Here is a 19,291-nt window from a genome sequence, read left to right as displayed (position 1 = left end):
AACCAGCTACCTACCACCACCGCACATAACCCCCTTCCCCAACGCAACTGGAGCAAAATCTCAACAGAAGAACTGATCTCCACCCTCGCCCAGACCTCACCGCCAAGAACCACGCCCCCGACACAGCCGCTACCGACCTACATCGCTGATTAGAAGACTGCGCCAACACCCTTGCACCGCCCAAAAAAACCTCAAACACCCTGCACCGCACCAAACCCAACTGGTTCACCCCAGATCTACAAAACTCCAAACGAGAATGCCACAAAAGAGAGAAGGCCTTGCGCCTGGATCCCACCAAACACAACCACATTGCACTCAAGGAGTCCATCCGCAAGCATCACCAGCTGATCCGCACCGCTAAAAGGACCCACTTCAAAAACCGCATAGACAACAACGCTCACAACAGTAAAGAACTCTTTGGCATCGTCAAAGGACTCTCAAACCCCAGGACCTGTTCCAACGAACCCCCTCCTACGCAAGAGTTCTGCAACTCCCTTGCCACCCATTTCCGCCGCAAGATAGAAGAAATCTACGACAGCTTCAACCCAAATCAGACCACAGACACCCTCATGCCCGACACCCCAAGCAACACCAACCTCCTTCACACCTGGACCCTCGTCAACAAAGAAGACATTGCACACACCATGGCCTCCATCCACTCCGGATCCCCAGCGGACCCCTGCCCTCACCACATTTTCAACAAGGCGAGCAACATCATCGCCCCCCACCTCTGCGACACCATCAACAGCTCCTTCGAGTCAGCCACCTTCCCGGAAATCTGGAAACACACAGAAGTCAACGCACTACTGAAGAAGCCCGAGGCAGACCCTGATGACCCGAAGAACTACCGGCTGATCTCCCTCCTCCCCTTCCCGGCCAAGGTCATCGAAAAAGTAATCAACACCCAACTCTCCCGCTTCCTAGAAGACAGCAAGGCGCTCAATACCTCCCAATCTGGTTTCAGAAAAAATCACAGCATCGAGACTGCACTCATTGCTGCCACTGACGATATAAGGACCATGCTCGATAAAGGCGAAACCGCAGCACTCATCCTGCTGGACCTGTCTGCAGCCTTCGACACGGTATGTCATCACACCCTACGTACACGTCTTAACAACGCCGGAATCTGTGACAAGGCTCTCAACTGGATCTCATAACTTCTCACCGGCAGAACCCAGAGAGTACGCCTTCCGCCATTCCTGTCAGAGGCCTCCAGGATCATCTGTGGCGTCCCCCAGAGATCCTAACTCAGCCCAACGCTCTTCAATGCCTACATGGCGCCACTCGCCAACATCGCACGGACACACCACATTAACATAGTATCATACGCAGACGATACCCAGCTGATCCTCTCCCTTACGAAAGACCCTACAACTGCGAAAAACAACCTCTACAACGGACTCCACAACCATCTTCAGCTGGATGGGATCAAGCCGCCTCAAGATTAACACTGATAAAACTGAGGTCCTCATCTTCGGCCCCAACCCCTCAGCATGGAACGACTCCTGGTGGCCCAACTCTCTAGGTACCGCACCCTCTCCCACCACCCACGCACGCAACCTGGGCTTCATCTTGGACTCCACTCTCAGCATGTCAACGCAATCACCTCTTCCTGCTACAACATTCTCTGCATGCTCCGCAAGATCTTCAAGTGGATCCCCGTTGAAACCAGAAAAAACGTCACCCACGCCCTGGTCAGCAGCAGATTGGATTACGGCAACGCCCTATATGCAGGAACAACAGCCAAGCTGCAATAAAAGCTACAACGAATCCAGAACGCATCAGTCCGCCTCATCCTCGACGTCCCACGCCGCAACCACATCTCCCCACACCTCAAAGACCTGCACTGGCTACCCATACCGAAGAGGACCACCTTCAAGCTCCTGACCCATGCACACAAAGCTCTCTACAACACAGGTCCAGCCTACCTCAACGACGGACTCACCTTCCACGCTCCCACACGCCATCTTTGCTCCGCCAGCCTCGCTGTCGCCACCATCCGCCGCACCACTGCCGGAGGAAGATCCTTCTCACATCTCGCTGCCAAGACCTGGAACTCGCTACCGCTCCTGTTATGCCAGACCCAGGACCTCCTGACGTTCAGGAAACGCCTCAAAACGTGGCTCTTCGACCAGTAGCATCCCCCTGACCCCAGCGCCTTAAGTCCCTAACGGGTGAGTAGTGCGCTTTATAAATATACTGATTTGATTGATTGATTTATTAAGATGCCCTCTGGGTGCATTGTACAATAAATCCAACACTGGCATCAGTGTGGGTTTATTGTGCTGAGACGTTTGCTACCAAACTTCCCAGCCTTCAGTAAAGCCATCATGGAGCTGTGGAGTTTGTAATGGCAGACTCCCATCCCCTTTGTCCTTAATATGGCCACACTGCACTTACAATGTCTAAGAATGGACTTAGACACTGTAGGGGCATATTGCTCATGCAGCTATGCCCTCACCTGTGGTATAGTGCACCCTGCCTTAGTGCTGTAAGGCTTGCTAGAAGGGTGACTTACCGTTGCCACAGGCAGAGGTTGATAGGCATGGCATCCTAAGAGGGAGGCCATGTCGACTTTACCTTTTTCTCCCCACCAGCACACACAATCTGCTACGGCAGTGTGCATGTGCTTCATGAGGGTCCCTTAGGGTGGCACAATATATGCTACAGCCCTTAGGGACCCTCCCTGGTCACAGAGCCCTTGGTACCACTGATACCCTTTACAAAGAACTTAACTGTGTGCCATGGGTTTGCCACTTGTGGGAACAATGGTAGCTTTATAGGGAAAGAACACTGGTGCTGGGGCCTGGTTAGCAGGATCCTAGTACACTCTATCTAGTCAGCATCAATAGCAGGCAAGAAGTGGGTGGGTAACAATGCCAAAAGGGGTACTTTCCTACACGTGGCTATGCCTTAGGGCCCTCTCCTTTGACCCATGCCAATCCTTATGTCTCATGATATCACCCCTCACTATGTTCATACCCGAAGATAGTGCTGCACCTAATCTCCAGAACTTTCAATGTGGTCTAGTGCATGGCAGGTGGGATGTATATGCTTAGATTTATTATGTCTGGTGCCTTCCATCGTGCCTTCTAATATTATGTATCGCCATGGGTGTCAAGTGTGATCTTGGTTACAGCCAGTGGCAATGACCTGTGTAAAAGTATTGCTATTCCTCGGGACCCCACGGTGTACCCTGCAGAGAATATTTTGTTGTATTCCCTGCGTACAGGAAACCTACAGTTTTGAACCTGTAAATGAGAGGTACGGAGAATATCCCTGGGGTGTATCGTTTTAGGAATTGAACCACTGCGCCTCTCTTAAAATGGTCTAGTAGACCGTGGACATTCCATGTTATGACTGATAGGGACTCAGGCATAGCGGAAGTATGGTGCCTTCGTAGTTCGTCCCCCTACCGCCTAGGGAGTGTAGCAGACAAGGGGCAGCCATTCAGGATCTTGCCAAGGGGAACCGTGAGCAGCATATTCCTCCGTAGTGGATAAAAAGCAAAGCAGAGCATTACAAACTTAAAACAAACAAAACAATATCCCAGCCCCCTCAACTCCCCCTCCTAATACTTCTCACCCCTTAGGTCGCCAACCCCCAACTTATACATAGCACTTACTACTAAACTGTAAGGGATTGGTATACCCAGGTGGGGCAAGAATCACACCTCCAACCCCCAAATCCATCCCCAGAACCGCATTCAGCAATACCATCTCAGGATACAGTGGTGCTGGTGTGCTAGAGTATCTAATATGAAGTATTAGGAATCGTCTTGAGTTCAAGTCTGCAGGTGGGTCGGGGTTTGGTCGAGGCACAGGGTCGGCTTCCCCCAACTGGCACCCTTTTTCTCCCTTGAAATACGTGGAAGCATCTGCTTCTTGAAGTCCGGTATGCCGCCATGATGACCTCTTCCTCTGACGCTTGCCCCAGGTCTTCTCAGGACCCTGATCGGGCACACAGGCAGGTTGGTAGAGTTCCAAAGGGTTGGTGGGTTGGGGACAAATAGAGGCTATTCAGTAAGCCTTGTCCAGGCCCCCTTTGTCGAGCTGAAGAAGTGTCTTGGAGTGGTAAATCACTTGTCATTTGAAGGGGTAGAGGAGCTTATATGGGATTTGCACAGCCAATAGTTTAGCTTTTACCTGGTCATAGGGCTTGCCTTTTGTTTGAGCCATGTTAGTATAGTCCGGAAAAATCACTATGTATCCCGATTGGAATGACAGTTCTTTTTTAAGCGGGCACCCTTCTGAAGTGCATGATGGTCTTTGTAGTTTAAGAAACGTGCTATCAGGGGCCGGGTGGAGCCCCAGAAGGAGGTTTCTGGGCGAGGGAGCAATGGACCCATTCAGTGACAAAACAAGGATAAAGTCTTGTTGATTCTAGCCAGGACCAGATCCATTGCTCAAGGAAAGTTTCTGGAGAATGGCACTCAGGCCCCTCCAGAAAGCCAATGAAACTAAGGGTATTACAGCAGGCCCTATTTTCAGCATCTTCCGCAAAGTCTTGGAGGGTCTTTGCATCCCGAGAAAGTTGAGTCGCCTCTGAGGAGGGGTTTTTGACAGTGTCTTCTAATATTGAAATTCTCTCAGGTTTGTCCACCGCCTCTTGGTCAGGTCCCTGTGGCCGGGTATGTGCAGATTTGTCCTAGTCCCGTCACCCAGGTCTGCTGCAGATCAGTGCAGTTGCTAGTTTCTGGATCAGGTGCATCACCTACACTGGTGCAGTCCTCTGCGCCCCCAGAGTCCGGGCTCCCTCCAGATCAGGATTTTGCCTGCATTCTGGTGTTTCCCTTGGGGATGCTCTTGAGGAGTGAACAGTCTGTTGTATCTCCTCACTCCCTGGCCCTCTGAGATGGGAGATGCATTGTATACGTGTCATGGGCCCGGGTAGTTTGTTAGGAACGCAGCCCAGGCGCAGTGAGCCTTAAAGGTCCCAGGTCATCAAGTCATTAGAGGTGTTAGGGGCGGATAAGGGAACCATAAAGTATGGTACCTCTCGTTCAAGAATGCCAATTGACTGGCTTCCAGGTGCTGGGGCACTGTTGATTCTGGATTCTGTTTAGCTTGGAAACTCCTGGCAGCGCAATCCCACTGCGATGCACTTTGTGTTCCACTGGAGTCCAAGAGTCAGCTCAAATCTGCAATGTTTTGGTGTGCAGCGCATCCAGACCGCGAGTAAATTACAGCCCCACTCAGCAGCCCAGCATGCTTATGAGGTGCGCAAGTGTTGGTGCTATCACCATGCCCCCATCATCAGCTCCAGCAAAGCGGGCTAGGGTGCGCAGATCTGCCCCGGTCTACCACTTTAACGAATTTCACATCTCAGCCACAGCTTCAGTCCTATGGATCGCTCGGGATGCTGTCGGGAGAGTCCCACTGCCACTGCTGCTTGTCATTGGGCCTCTGTGGATCCCCCAAACTTCATAGGCATGCTGGCACCCGAAGAAAGCTGTGTAGGAGCTGTGGTTCACGGGAGCTTAAATAGTTGCACCTACCATCTTGTCCGTCCAGGCCTTGCCCCCATCACACTTTTTGTACTTTGTTAGTCATTACAGGTAAGTACAGCAAGAGTCTTTACATTGCAGGTAAGTTTCCACAACTTTTGTTCACAATTTATTTTTAAAAAGGTTAGTCATCTATTTCAAAATTACTTATGTGGGAAAGCAAATGTTTTGTTTCTGATAGAGACATATATATACACATACACATGTATGTGTGTACACATACATATATGCACATATTTTTGTTTCTGATAGAGACTTCTAACTGCAAATTTCTCACCTTGTGAATTTCCCCAGGCAAAATTCTGGATCTGGAAACTTTTTGCTAGCAATCACATTGCCAGGTGATGTGTGGCTCCATGTCTGAACTCTCCTGACTCGCATAGGACATCAGGGCCCCAAAATATGCACCTCATCCACTCACTGGCATCAGTTCCTTTCTTTCAGTGCCTTCCAATGTGGTTCAAGAGCTTTTGAGTACTGTCACTCTGAAATACTTTTTTCATGATGTGTCTCTCTGGTCTCTTGGCTCCAAACACAACTCTGCCTAGTATGACTGCTGTGCCAAAATGAACTGCAAAGCTATTGAGACTGCAAAGCGAACCTCGCCATTGCCCAACTTTGCAAGTCGAAGAAACAATTGTGGTTGAGGGTGCTGACTCACTGTTGCTCCCAAGGCCACTCATGTGACTGCTCCTCATCAAGTTCACAGGAGTTAGGAAAGTCAAAAAAGGCCAAGACGCATAAGAAATCCAGGCATATGGGTCTCCATTGTCCCTACACTGACACTGCTTGAACTTGCGTATAGCTTCAGGTCACCTTTAGGTTGCAGAGTCTGTCGTCGACACCAAATCCGCACTGGTCTTGATGTGCCCTGAGTTCCTAGGGCCATCAGCGATGCTACAACAGCTCAGAGAGTTGACTCAGGCCTTAGACACCATATTCAGTGTCCCACAGGTACCTCTGGCATGCCTTTGTGCTCCAAGGATCTTAGGGACCTCCACTCACTTTACAGCTGCAGATGTGTCCCTTTTTCAGAATGTGTTCCTCACCCTCAATTGAAGGCTGGCCCCTTCCTCAAGCTGAGCTCAGCAGCCCGACACCACCCACGGTGCCATGCCTGATGCTGCTCTCTGCACCATGACCCACACCGGCAGTTCGGGCATCAATGCGGGACAGACATTTGAAACTGAGCCGATTGTCTCATCAGAGTCAGTAACCCTTACCTAACCCCACAACTCGAGAATATGCTGTCAGAAAATGACACATACGCCCCCCTCTATAATAATGGGGACTGTTATGATGGCCAAGACCAATATGAGAAAGACAATTTATTTGATGACTTTCAGGATGCCAATAGTCTGGAAACATCCCTAGAAGAATCTGCCTCCTTTGCCACAATGATCAGAAAGGAGGTGGACTTTTTTTTACCTCAAAAATTGAGTGTACTTACTGAGGTTCTCAACCCTGGACAAACAAGCAAAGAATCTTTATTACCCTTTAATGAGGCCCTGACTGATGTCCTGGTGGGCACCTGGGCAAAAAGGTGTCTTGCCCCCAGTGAATAGACAAGTGGCAAGAAGTCACAGACCCGACCCATGAGATCCATATTTTCTCCTGTAGCATTCCACTCCAGAGAACTTGGTGGTACAGGAGTCCACCGGCCTCCTGAACCCCAATTCATTCCTCTAAACCCCCTCACAGTCTAAATGGATGGGGACTTGCGCCAAACAAATGTTCTCCGGTCCCTACCTCACCCTTGGGTCTGTCAATACCTCTTGCATCATGGCAGGCACTCACACATTTTCGGGCAGTGTGTTGGCCATCTTGCCGGCTGTTACAGGTAAATTCCAACCAACGTTACAGGGCTTAATTTTGGTGTCATGAGGACGCAGCAAAGTACTTTATTTGCTTGGGCCTGCATACTACCAAGTGTCTCCTCAGATGTCCAACAGTCCTTGATGGACATGTCCTTAGACTGTTTAGAACAAAGGCTGACTCGGCCTTAGAAAGGTTTAAAGAGAGCAAGGCACCTGCTTGCTGTCTAGGACTGGCCCAGCCTGCTTGGCAGTTCCCTCATAAACTTTGCCCCTTTTGAGGATTTGGCAGGGAATACCAGTGGAGGTAACAGCAATACGTACCTCAGAAGCAACAGGCTGTCCTTTCAGGGAAGGGACCTAGGAATAGGATGAAGGTGTCCAGGACCCCATGGACAATGTTCTACCCAAACTACACAAAACTGCTTTAGACTACCCTCTGCATCCAATGATCGTGCAGTTGGAGGACATGTCACCTACTACTTCCCAGGTGGCAGTGCATGACATCCGACCATAGGGTGCTGCAGATCATAGAACACAGTTACTCCTTCTCCTTCCTGTCCCACCAACGATATATGCCACACACCCACACACAACCACCCCCGGAAGACCACTTGTCTATACTCTGTGGAGGCGTTCAAGCTTTCTTGGACAAGGGAGCAATAGCGAGGGTGCTGGCATCAGAAGTAGACACTGGCTGTTACTCTCATTTTCTGTTGCCATAAAAGGATGGAGGCCTTCACCACATCCGTGCTCTCTGCCCTCTAAACTATTTCCTTTGGTTGGAAAAATTTATAATGCTTACCCTGGCACAAGTTCTGTCTATTCTGGACCAAGAGACTGGATGGGGACATTTGATTTGCAGGACACCTATTTCAACATCCCTGTCCTGCAAACCTACAGGTGCTACCAGTCATTTCAGGTAGGGCAAGAGCACTTAGAATTCTTAATGCTCCCCTTTGGCCTTACCAGTGCACCTTGTGTGTTCACAAAGGAGATGGTGGTGGTTGTACGGAGGTCTGTGGAGATTGGGAATTCCAATCTTCCCATGCCTTGACAACTGTCTCCTAAAGGCAGGCTTGCCTCAAGAAGTCGTAAGCCACCTCCAGACGACAAAGGACCTGTTGACATTGTTTGGATTTTCCATCAGTGTGCCGAATTCACATCTGACTCCTTCACAACAGCTCCCCTTCATCAGAGTCATTCGTGATACTGTTACTTCCAAGACTTCCTGCTACCTCAGCGCGTGCAGGTCATTTGCCCCAGGATAACCCTGTTACAACCCTGTGACCTCTGTCTCAATGAGAGCAGCTCTGAGGCTTCTGAGCCTCTTACCCTCCGTCATCCTAGTAGTGGGCATTACAAGATGGCACATGTGGGCTCTGCATTGAGATATGAAGTTTCAGTGGGCTCAGCACCAAGGGAAACTATCAGAGTCCATGCAGGTGTTAGAGAAGACTAGGAAAGACTTGCAGAGGTGGCTGCTCAACCGCAGTTGGACCAGCAGCAAAACACTCTCCCTACCCCATGCAGAGTTGACATTTGTGACGGATACATCGTTGCTGAGTTGAGGAGGCCACCTAGGAGAGGTGGAGACCAGTGGGCTCTGGTCTCAAGTGAAGGCTCTCTTCTCCATCAACTTGTTGGAGTTGTGAACAATTTACTGGTCACTAAAGATGTTTCTGCAGAACATCAAGTGGGAATAGGTACAGGTTCTCACATGACCACCATGTGGTATTGCAACAAATAGGGTGGTGTGCAGTCGTGGGTCCTGTGCTAGGAGGCTTTACGTCTCTGGAATTAGTGGAACAATCAGGGCATATCCCTGCTCACCCAGCACCAGACAGGATCTTTAAATGCCTGGGCAGACTAACTCAGCTGACGTCACCTAGCGTATCACGAATGGCAGCTACACTCGGAGATGGCACACAGGATCTTTCCACAAATGGGAGAACCCTGGCTTAATCTGTTTGCCAGCTCAGAGAACACAAAACGTCAAACCTTTTGCGCATTTCAGTTGTTCCTCGTAAATGTCTTCTGTTTGTATTGGGGATCAGCACTCCTGTATGCCTTTGCGCCTTCCTTTCCAGCACAGAGTGCTAAAAATAAAGTTCAAAGAGACTGAGCCCAAGTAATCCTAGTAGCTCCGGACTGAGTGAGAAGTGCGTGGCACCTAGACTTTTTTGGCCCTGAGCACATGCCCTCCAATCCAGCTACCCCTTCGAGAGGACTTCTTGTTTCAGCAGCAAGACTGGGTCCTGCACCCAAGCTTACACACTCCACACCTCCATGCATGGAAATTGAGCCCAGACAGTTGGTGGTTTTTGACCTTCCTCCCAAAGTGGTTGGTGTTATCTGGGCAGCCAAGTGTCCACCCACCAAGACTGTATACGTAGAACACTGTGAGAAGTTTGTTTGGTGTTCCTCTCGTAATATCAGACTCTTAAATGTAAAGTTGTTGTTGTCATGTTCTGTCTTTCTTTATCCCAGCAATGCCTTGTTGTGGCAGCAGTTAAAGGTTATCTTTTGGCCCTGTTAATGATGCCAAATCAGCCATCCCTCTTCTAGTCACCACTTGTTTTGCGTTTTTTGAAAGGGCTGGTTGATATGTTTCCACCAGTACCATTTCCCATGCCCCAGTGGGACATTAATTTTACCCTTGAGAACATGATTTTCACTTCCTTTAAGCCAGTGAACTGCTTTCCTCTCTGTCTCCTCACCATCAGGATGGCATTTCTCATCTCCATAACATCTGCGACGAGTCGGCAAACTGCGTGCACTGTATGTGATACAGCCATACACCTCATTATTCCTTAACAAGCTGGTCCTCTGCAAAATTGTGGCATTACTGCCAAAGGTAATAGCACACTTCAACATAGGGCAATCCATCACCTTGCCCACCTTCTGTGCACTGCCTCATCCCTCCAAAGAGGAAGAATGACTCCACTGTCTAGACCCCAGAGGGCCCTGAGTTTCTACATTGACTAAACCACATACAACTGACAGATTGAACTGGCTTTTTTTGGTTTAAAAAAAAAAAGGGGCAGAGTGGTGCATAAGAGAACCATCTTACGATGTATTGTGTTAAGCATAAAGATCAGCTATGGGTTAGCTAAAAAAGACAACCCCTGAAGGATTGCACACTCATTCAACAAAAGCGAGGGCTACTATGACTGCACTGGTGTGTGATGTACCCGTTCTGGACATTGCCAGACAGCTATGTAGGCGTCGCTATACATATTCACAAAGCAGTATGGCTTGGACTGCCAGATCCGGCAGGCACGAGCACATTGCCCAAATTGTCCTGCAGGCTTGCCTGATCTGAGCCATTCCACTGACCCTCTTTTTGGGATGTACTGCTTTGGTATCTGTTTGTATGTGGAGGAAACTGGGGTTAGATGTCTCAAAAGACGTCACATCCGGGACGGGATGGATCTGACACGAAGCTTCACAATGTGACTTGCTGACGTGTGATGGAAAAAAGTTTCTGGATTCCACCTGGCACCTGGGGAAGTTCACAAGCTGAACAATCTGTGGTTAGCCTCTACCTCTACCAGAAAAGGCATTACCGAAAGCAAGTAACTTGTTCTTTAAAGTAAGGGTACTTAAACCCTACTTAAAATGCATTATTTGGAATAAGTTTATTGAAAAATTATTAAAGATAAATACTAAAATTTAATTTAACATTTTATTATTCTATTTTATTAATAATGGGAGCATTAATATTATGTATGATAAAATATTTTGGTAGAATATATAACTGATGTAATTATTTCTTTTTTATTTTTTAAAGTCTGTTTTAAGGGTGATGAGGAATTTTTAGGGTTCAGAAATGAGTATTTTGATGTGGTTTGAGTTTTCAGAATTCGGGTACAAGTAGCTTTAAGAAAGAGTACGTTTTTTTTTTGTGTTACCCCTAAACACAGGTAGTGTTTAGGGGTAGTAAAGGGTTTTTAGGGTTCAGGAATTGGTAATGTTTAGAAGTAATAAGGGGCTTTTAGAGTTTAAGGGTGACTTTTTAGAGGTAGTAAGCAGTATTTTGGGTTGGGTAGTATGGGGTTTGTAGGGTTTATTAAATGTTTTGGGGGTTGGGGTGTATTTTTAGAGCAGTGCTAGCAGTCCAAAGGGGGGCCCTTGGCACTGTCTTTTTAAAATCACACTTGTTACAGAGCACATTAACTGAAGGAAAAACAGGCCTTCAGAGCTTTCCTAAATTTTATTTGCCGTCTTTGGATATAGATCTCAAGGGGAATAGAATTCAACAGTTTGTCACCATGAATTCTGAAAGCTCCTCCATCCCACATGGTAGAACTGAAGCAGGGAATTACATAGTTTGTCTTAGTGGTGGATCTAAGAGACCTAACAGATTTTATTCATCATTCAAAAAGTTAAAAAAATCTGCTTAACAGGGAGCCAGGAAATCTACTGGATTTAATTAGACACAGGATCAGATTTCTTCAGATAAATAAACTAATATCAGGCGGACATACTGGATTTTCTTGGAGAGTTTATGGATTTTTGTAATAGTTTTCATAATCATAAACAAGACTGTACAAAAGCGTTTTCTACAAATAACTTTTGGGACATAGGTAGTATTATCATGATTTGTTATAAGGTTAGGATCTGATGGAAGCAAGTTTTTTGGCAAACAAAATTTGATTTTCCAAGCTCTGATCAGTATCACTCATAACTCTAAAAGCTTCCCAAACCTCTACAAGTCGGATCAATTTCTTAAATTCGCAAGCCACAGAGTGGCATCACATAGGTTGACTCTGTTAGAGATGGGTAGAATCTCTGTTTTCTCAGAGTTAAATTTATGAAAATGTTGGCCCATCCGTAAGGCTACAGCATTCATAGTGGGTGGAAGCCTTAGAAAGGACTGAATGGATCATCTTTTTAGACTAATGATACTCCGTGTATCATCAGCATAAACACAAGATTGAATATTAATGTGTTTTACAAGTGTAGCCAGTGACTGAATACATGTATTAAACAGGAGAGGCAAAAGGGCAGGTCTCTGGAGGATGCCCCAAAGAAGACAAGGGGACTGAGTTCTAGGCCGGCTCGCTCCTGGTTGTGGTAAAAGGGTTAGGGATAGTTAGAAGCTTTTAGAATTCTGTGATAGGTTGTGATTAGTGGTAGTAAAGTGTTTAACTGTCAGTGGCGTTAGGGGGTAATAAGAGTTCTTTTGGATTTAGAGAGGGTTATTTCAAATTGTTTCATTAAGCTGAAAAATTACCTTTAAATTAAAAGTAATATTAATTTACATATAAAGCGTGTTTTTTAAAATTAATATTACATTAAAATGAAATTAGTCAAATGTGTAGAATTAAAAAACAAAATACACACACATACTGATATAAATATTTGCATATATAAATCTGTGTGTATGTATGTAGACTTAAAATAATACTTACTACTGATTTGTAGGTACTCTTGATGTAGTTACTTCAAAGTAGCGACTCCCAATGTCAGGTTTTGCAGTGTAAATGTGTAAGTAACCAAATTAGATGTTGATATTGCTGTATTAAACAACACCAAATTTAGAAAATAACAAAAACTTTATAAATGCAATAGTATAAAGATTGTCTCCTAACCGATTCCCTCAAAGCCAGTATTAACATTTTAAACAGATAATCACATTTTTGGCTTAATTTAACCAAAAAATAAAATGAGAAAAACATCACCATAATCATGTTTGAATTCTTAACCCATGACATATTAAAATGGTGCCTCTGTCTCATATTCACATTGTTGTTGTAGGCCATATATTAGGGTATATTATAGATTTCTCATTTATAGTGCTTCTTGGTGATAGAAGGTAACAGAGTGGGTAATTTCCTTAAATTAGAAAAGCTGAATGATCTTCTAGAATAGAGATTTTAGGCTTATTAACCTTTGAATGAAAGGATACTGATTGAACTTCCATGTTTTCAAAACTTAATATAATCTCAGGTGTTTTTTTCTATTTTAGGGGATAGAGTTTTATATCCTAATTGCTGTCCCTGAAAAACCTGTCTCCAACAGTGACTGTCTTTGTATTGGGCAAATAACCTGTTTTGGCAGCTTGTAGAGAGTGTCCCGGTCTATGTCATTATAACCTGGCTGGTGTTAAATCAGGGATTGACTGTTAAGTAACTGTGTGTGAGTGAGACTGTCATATCTTTAAATAAGGCTCTGTTACTGCAGTGAACAATGCATTGAAATTATGTGATCTCACCTAGACAATCTGAGAAGCAGGCACACAGCCTTGTTCTGTTTAGTTTGTCTACTCACGAGTTTGATGCAAGCTAGTAGATAAATAGCATTGCCATTACATCATTGTATATGTTTCTATCACAAAAATCAAAAAGATGAATTATTTTAGAAATTATGGGCGACTTAAGACATTAGGAGGTCTTCGTAAAGATCCTGGGGTTCAGGTTTGAATACTAAGAAGAGAAATGTCCAAAGGAGATCTAGTGTGGGCTCTGAGTATGTGAGGCCTGTTCTCTGCTCAGATTCTTGAACTGAGGTGAGAAAGGTGCATGCCCCTGCTGTCGAAACACCAGCTGGACCTGTTGGAAATGTCATCCATGATGCTGAGGCCCATCTCACTGGTTGATCCTGCACTGTGGACATGGTCTTCAGGGATATTAGAGGGATGTTGCCTGATTTGGGGGGGGGGGGGGGGGGGGGGCGCCTTCCCATCGGCATCCAGTTGGAATTGCTGATAGGTGCCCCTGTCACTTTGGCCTCTGTTGTGCTGATCCAAGTAACTGTCTGGCCTGCTGTGAGGAGCCTGATTGCCCTCCACCTGCCAGAGTGTGGCTGCAAAAACTCAGCAGATGTGAGTTCACCTGCAGTTGTGTGCCTGGGATGTTGGAGCTTTGAGGTGGCAGCTCACCAACTTTACAGTTAAGCCACTTTCTCTTGGGCCTAGGAAAACAAACACACTGACTAGGAGAATATGTACTGATTGCTGTATCCTGGGCTGTGCCTGGATCCGTGGTCCTGCCTGTCTTATTGACCTGTGGTCTTAACATATTTTTTTTCTATACAACAGCTTTCTCCCTCGATTGACACATAAAAACATTGAGGAGGGCCATCCCTTCGGAACAACATCAAAATAGTTTGGTTCACTGATAATGCAGATTGACCCAGCATGGTAGTGTTTCATGAAGACTGATTGACCAAATTGATGTCTTCCAAGAGACTTTTGTTTTTTACTTTTTTTGATTGATCCAACAGATTGGTGCCTCCATGTCCACACCCCAATCCCTTTTAATGCCAGACATTTGAACTGTTGGCACCACAAACACAAATTGCTATGGGCCAAACAAGTAAGTTAGCTGCAGAGAACACAAATGTATGCATTTTTCCAAACTACTTGTTAGTAAAACAGTGTTAACGCTGCTCATTGAATATGAAGTGTTGGCGTCGGACTCTGATGATGTGTCATCCATTCGGTACTCGGCCCCTCCATGACCTCATTGACTGCTGATATTATTGTAGGACACTCTGTTGTGGTGTGGCACCTAGTTGCCTTGTGCAACTGTAGTTGCCTTGGTCTCTTTTATTTCCACTGTTATGATAGCAGGAATATCTGTGCGGATCATAATGTTTTATAGTGGGAAGTCTTGGCTATGAGGTGTTCTGATTTTGTCTTTTTTTCAGGTCTTGATTTTCTTAATTGTTTTTCTTTTTATGCCTTTCAAGCCCACTCCGCGACACAAGTAGAAGACGCTTTTCTTGTAGTTTTCACAGCCCTGTTATGTTACGTGACATGAAATGGGTTTGAGGTTCAAGGTGCTGGATTTGTATAATCTCAATGTGTCTTATTGTAATGTGTTGCCTTTCTACTTTAAATTCAGTTCATTTTTTTCACAGTCTGCCTTTGGTAGGGAATTCTTTTTGTGGTCTTTGTTTGGTTGCCAGTGGTGTTAATTTTCTTGTACCTCTTTCTCTTTCTGTCTGTCTGTATCTCTCTCTGTCGAGCACTTTGCTCCTTCAGGATGATTACCTTAGTTACTATTATGGGAAGGTTAGAGCATTATAATTTTGAACATAGAATGTAAGGGTTATAATACCAGAAGGCTCAGAATACTATCTTATTTGAAGACGAGGGGGGTCTCATTTTGTACTGCTCACAAAACTTTGTCTAAGGAGGAGGTAACCCTATTCATGAAAAGATGGACGTACTTGTATGCTTGAGAGTCCTCATTTGGAAACTCCACCTTCTGCGATGTCATCTGTTCTGGTGGTCAGGGAGAACAGTGTGCTATTATGGAAGATGAACGGGATGGAAAATTGCTAACGATATATGTGCTTAAATGTTCACCCAGTCAATTTCCTATGTGGCTTAGCTTGATTAGCTTGATTACTGGCAAGGTGGTAGATCAGAGACTTTAATTTTGTGGCGGATTGTGCCGTGGATACATTTGTGACTAAGTACAGAGAGTAGCTGAAAAAACGGGGACTGTGGGATGTGTGGCGGAAACCACCATCAGTGTTAGGAGTACTCATTCTACTCACCTATCCCGAACTTGTTTTTATGTACATTGGCATGGTTTGTCTAGCATCAAATACTGAATATGTGGGCAAGAACCTGTCTGACAGTTGACATATGCACTGCCTTGGCATCAGCTGGCTGACGTATTACAGCATACAGACTCCGGGATACAATAGATAATAGGGAATATTTTAACATAGTGAAGGCTCAACCTGTGATTTCGAGACAGAGTGGGAAGTCTTTAAGGTTGCAGCCAGGAGAATATGCATGAGTGATATTGCTAGAGTGAGAGTGGTTGCTGGGAGACCTGGGTTGTCTGGAGGGCAGACTAAGTAAGGTCTTTAGAAATACAGTGTTGAATACTTGTTTTGGTGATGTGAGTATTTGTGACTGCTAGGACTGACCGTGCTGCTATTTCTAAATGATTGCAATGCTATGACGTTAACTCCTATGCAGCCAGAGGCATCGCAATTGTAGCAAAACTAGAAAGTTGCTGACTTGGCTCTTGAGGGTAGACTGCAAGGGTGGAATTGGCAGCCCTGAGGAACAGTAGATAGGGGAAACTATTACAGTCACAGTAGGGGAGCGGTAGGATATTTTTAATAACTATTCCATATGCTACTCACAATGGATCCTCCCACAGGTGGACCAACTATTCCATTATATAGTTAGTTTGCATGAGACCACAAGCCCCCTAGCATTGAGCTAGAGTTGTGGGATGTCTTCTCTCTCACCTCTAGAGAGGCGATAATAATGATGGTACCCATGCCTGACAAGGGCCCACTGGAACGCACATCTTATCAATCCTTGACCATGCCGAATTTAGATTATAAAATGCTTAACAAATTGTGGGCTAGGGGAGTCATATTACTCTTTACATTGTTAAAACACTATGACAAAAGAGGGTTTTTACTGGAGCAAAACACTTCTTCTGAGGTGGGTGTATATTCTGTATTTTGGATGGCGCATTACAGCTTGGCTCTTGCTCATCAGTCACCTCTTTAGGAATGGTAAAGACATTTGGCATGTGCTGACGGGGGCTATTTATGGGCAGTGCTCTGAATTATTAATTATGGACAAGATATACAAAAGCAGATATACCCTTAGCATACAGACGAAGTGGCCAGAGTTTTTACAAGGTGTAATATTTTGGCTGAAAGTTCAGTGGAATGTGACACTAGACATGATTGTCCGCCATCCTCTCTGCTGTTTGCATTGGCAGTGGATGCCTTGATTGCTACTGATCATGAACCCACTGGAGGTCGCATTTGTTATATCTTCCTTTGCTGCCCACATGCTACTATATATCAGGAACTCTGCTACTGAACACCCCCCAGGTAATTGATATGGGTGTGATCCTTAGCCCAGTCTCCAGGCTCCAAATTAATTGGAGCAGGTCTTGCTTGTTCCCTGTGCAACATGCGAAGATGGCAAAGATGAACTTTGTGTTCACCCCGTTGCAGTTTGCTCTGACCTAATTTAAATATCTTAGACGTTGGATATACCACTGCAGTAATAATCTGATTGCGAGCAATCTTAAGTTGCTTGTGACCATCAGTTACATCTCCGACAACCTTCTGTTGTCTTTATTGGAGAGAAGTACATTTGCAAAAATGGTGATATTGTTGCAGGCCTAAATGCAACCCATAGATCTGTCACCTACGCTCATTCTCCTGGGGGTGCTGTAGGAACTAGGAGCGTCTGGAGTGAAGAGGATCTGGGGGAGAACAAGTGTTTTCTTGCTGAAAGAGACATTGTGAAATACTGGAGGCCTGACACATTCTCTTCTAAAGAAGAATGGCTGAGAGTAGTGGACAAGTTGCTCATGCATTGAGGAATCTATGTGCAAAGCTTTCACAGAAACTTTTTCAGCTATTGGATTCTCTGGTGATCACCTTGATTTGAGGAGGTGGAAGTAAACCAGTGGCCCTTGACATCGTGTAACTCTTGATAACTGAAGTAGGATTAGCTATACCTGGTTTGAAGGTTATTTTTTCGATGCACATTTCCATTACGTGGCAATACTATCGACCATTGGGTGGTCATCTGAGGTGGAAGTTTTGGAACGTGCACTAAGGCAGTTGTCATTGAAGCAAGATTTGTTTTAATGACATCTACCTTGCACAAGGGTGTCCTAAGCTGCTGGTTGGTAGTGTTAATGCTGGAAGTAATATCTGAAAAAGACAGACATGGAGGTGGCGTACACACTGGGACTCATTAACTTTAACTCCCTAGGCTATGACGCGAAGCTGTAAATTTTGAACTAGAGACATAGCTCGATTTCAGAGTCTCCCAAGTTGGGGAACTTTATGAATCGGGCACTATCAGTTCATTTGAGGATATCCAGGCCTTATAAAGTATTCTAGATGGCCAGTTTTTTGTAATTGTCTCATAACCAGGGCACTGTGTATGACATTGAATTGCAGTGTGTCAGATGCTCATGGAGTCCTGCAAATTTAGCAGCTCTGGGGACAGACAGGAAACAATCATATTGTTGTACGAGGAGGTCTTGAATGCAAGCAAGACTAAACTGACCTGGACCAGGCAGCAGTGAGAACATGACATTGGGTAGGGAGTTCACCTATAAAAAGAAAGTGGTGCAGGGTTGTGGGATTGGCAGCAGTAGTAGCCTGGAATGCTAGGTTCATAGGTTTACGCTCATACAGTTGCTTACTTACCTTACATAACCTGACTTGACTCTGTAAATTATATAGCCCCCTGTCTGGATTGTGTTTTAATTGTAGTTTCAAATTGGTGGACTCTTTCTGCATGGTGTGGGGGTGCTCTGTAATGGAAGCTTTTTCGAAATAAGTAGTTTAGGCAGTTTTCTTGTGAGTGAGCAAGAAAATGTTTAAGACCAGAAGTGTGCCTATTTGGTTTAGTACAGTGTTCCAAGAGGAACAAACAGGAGTGTAGATTTGTTAATGTTACCATACTGCTGACGAAAGGGAAAACTGCTTTATCCAGGCAATACATTGCTCAAGGGAATTATTGACTTTAGTTCTTGGAATCCACGCTGCTCCACCCTCTGGTGGACTCTTGGTTTCTCTATATTTGTATGGATTGGGTACGGGTATGAAGAAATAGTGGTTTCTTTGCATTAACTGTTCTTTTCAGCATCTCCGTCATAAGTTTGTTTGACACATATTAACACACACATTTTTGTACAAATATAAACAAGTATTGGCAAAGCTAATATGTCTGTTTTTAATCTGTTAACACATACTGCAGTTTCACATACAGAGTCACAGCAGAGGGAGCCAGCAGGGGCGGGCATAGAGGGCTATAGTTGTAAGGTCCTTCCACATGCAGTTCAATGCAAATTCTAAAGTGGAGATGGAAAGATGCAGCAAATTAGCAAGTAGCCGTAGGTAAAAGATGAATACTCAACTGGTTTGAGCTAAAGCCTGATTGGCAAAGTCCCAAGCCAATGGCTTGAAGAGATTGGTAAAAAAAAAAAAAGCTGGTGGTTCAGTGGGG

The 19,291-nt window shown here is 45.3% G+C and overlaps 1 protein-coding gene across 1 annotated transcript in view; it reads left to right on the top strand.

Annotated features, from left to right (window-relative positions):
- IGF2R (insulin like growth factor 2 receptor) overlaps nt 1-19,291 on the top strand; it is a 1,086,527-nt gene that overhangs the window by 853,467 nt on the left and 213,769 nt on the right. The window lies entirely within an intron of this gene.

The sequence above is a fragment of the Pleurodeles waltl genome, chromosome 5 (assembly GCF_031143425.1).
Source record: "Pleurodeles waltl isolate 20211129_DDA chromosome 5, aPleWal1.hap1.20221129, whole genome shotgun sequence".
Classification (NCBI taxonomy): Eukaryota; Metazoa; Chordata; class Amphibia; order Caudata; family Salamandridae; genus Pleurodeles; species Pleurodeles waltl.
Note: the sequence above shows the minus strand (reverse complement) of the source record. Positions and strands in the feature narration are given on the sequence as shown.